Source organism: Carlito syrichta, unplaced genomic scaffold, assembly GCF_000164805.1.
Source record: "Carlito syrichta isolate Samal-C Ts95f unplaced genomic scaffold, Tarsius_syrichta-2.0.1 Scaffold304667, whole genome shotgun sequence".
NCBI lineage: Eukaryota > Metazoa > Chordata > Mammalia > Primates > Tarsiidae > Carlito > Carlito syrichta.
This window is the reverse complement of record NW_007248763.1, coordinates 345,113-347,609: the sequence shown is the minus strand read 5'-3', so window position 1 is coordinate 347,609 and position 2,497 is coordinate 345,113.

Here is a 2,497-nt window from a genome sequence, read left to right as displayed (position 1 = left end):
GGGCCCCTCGGAGTAAAGACTCCACTGCATGCGTGGCCGTGACAGTCAGATTCTGCCCCAGTGTGCGTTTGTCTGCGTCCTTTACTAACATGGCAATGGCTGCTATAACCCACAGGCAGGGCAGCCAGCCCGAAGCTACCGGGTCCAGTTTTTTTGACAGGCCGGCGACCGGCCTGTTCCATGGACCGAGCTTTTGGCTAGGACCCCCCGGGCAACACCTCGTCTTTCATCCACATGAAGGTGGAAAGGGTTTTCAATATCCGGCAAGGCCAGGGCCAGAGCGGAGACCAGGGCGGTTTTAAGGGCTTGGGAAGCTTTGTCCCCCTCTGATGTCCATTTAAAGTTAGCCTCTGGTCCCTTGGTTATTTCATAGAGGGGTTTTGTGAGTTTACAAACTTAGGGATTCATAGTCGGTTGTATCCTACAGCTCCCAAGAATTCCTGGACCTGCCTTTTGCTTCCTGGGGCCGGGATGCTTGCTATAGCCCGAATGCGCTGGGCAGTTAGGATCTTTCACTTCCCTCGAGGTTCTACCCAAGGGATGTGGCTACAGTCACACAGAGCTGAGCCTTTTTTGCCCTCACCCGATACCCCAGAGTCTGAAGTTCTTTAAGCAGGTGCCTGGTGGCATGCAGGCGCTCACCTTCTGATGTGGCTGCGATGAACAGATCATCTCCATACCGTCGCAGAGTCACCTCAGGGTGCTGTGGCCGGAAGGCTTGGGGGTCTCGGCGGAGGGCTTCATCGAACAGCGTGGGAGAGTTTTTAAGTCCTTGTGGGAGTCGTGTCCAGGTTAACTGGCCATTTCCCCCTTCTCCAGGATCTGTCCATTCAAAGGCAACAAGGGTTGGCTCTGCTCAGCCAATGGGATGCTGAAGAAGGCATCCTCAAGGTCCAGGACAGTGTGTACCTGCCTCTCTGGAGTGAACCCGTTGAGGAGGGTATACAGGTTGGGGACTGTGGGATGGATATTCTCCACTCACCTGTTGACCTCCCTGAGGTCCTGGACCACCCTTGGTAGTCTCCTGTGCCCACCTTTTTGACAGGAAGAAGCAAGGTGTTCCAGGAGGAGTGGCATGGCACTAGGATTTCAGCTTCCCGGAGATGCTGGATGTGGATTGCTATGCCTTTCCGGGCCTCTGGGGATACAGGGTACTGTTTTACCCTAATGGGCATTGGCTGACTTTTGAGCTGTACAACAACTGGCAGTTAATGGGATGCCAGCCCAGGGGAGTTTAACCCGGCCCAGACTTGGGGAATCTCAGTCTGCAGCTGAGCCAGCAGTATGGCATTTAAAGAGTCAACAGGGACCCCACCTTCTGTTAACACGTATTCCTCACTTAGGGGAATAGTAACAAGAATTTTTGATACCCCTGGTGGGTTTAGGCCTACTGCTGCCAAAGTTTCCTCAAAACCTATGTTGGCCTTAAGCTTGTGTAAGAGGACACGTCCCAGGAGCAGGTATGGGCAGTCTGGCATTATTAGGAATGAATGAGTTACCTCCCCTTTTCCCAAATTTATTGTTCTTTCGGTGGCCCAGGGGCATAATTGAGTCCCAGTTGGCCCCTGTACCAAGGAATGCTTATTTGGAAGCAGGCCGTTGTACTTTTGGAGAACCAAATACTCAGCCCCTGGAAGTGGACAGGGCTCCCCCCCACCATAAGTTTCACCCTGGGCTCCGGGGGGGCAGGTGGGGGGAGGAATTGACAGAGCCCCGGCTTCATCAGTCAGTTTGTAATTGAAGCACAGGAGTAGATTTCGGTGGGTACCCCCCCCAGAGGGCACTCTTGTGGCCGGGGTGGCCTGTCTGGGCAGTTTTTTACCCAGTGCCCGATTTTTTTTTTACAGTAGGTGCATTGATTTTTTGCTAGTGGAGTTTTTTGCCTGGTGCTGGTTCCTCTTTTCCCTGTTGGCTGCTTGGGTTTAACTTCCCGTAAGGCTGCTGCAACTGCTTTGGCCATCTTTTAGGTTTGTTGGTCTTTAAGCGAGCCCCTGCTATTATAAACCTTCTGGGCTACCTCAGTTATTCTGATAAACTTTTCCCTTCAAATCCTTCAATTTTCTGCAATTTCTTTTTTATAACAGGGGCCGACTGGGAGACAAAGGCTGTAACTAAAGCCCTCCAATTTTCTGGAGCCTCTGGGTCTATGGGAGTATACATCCAATAGGCCTCCATAAGGCATTCCAGAAAAGCCTTGGGAGATTCCTGTGGACCCTGACTTACCTCACTTACCTTAGACAAATTTGTGGGCTGCCTGGCGGTGGCCCAGAAACCACCCCCCATTAGAGTACGGCGATAGGTGGTGAGACACTCCCTACCATGACCGGTGTTTGGGTTCCAATTAGGCCTTTCAGCAGGGAAGACACAGTCCACATGGTCCTGCTCTGCCGGTCTGCCGTCCAGTCCTAGGACCAATCTCCTTGCCTCCTGACGGATTCGTTCTCTTTCCTCTGCAGTAAAAAAGGCTTGGAGGAGCTGTTGGCAGTCATCCCAGGTG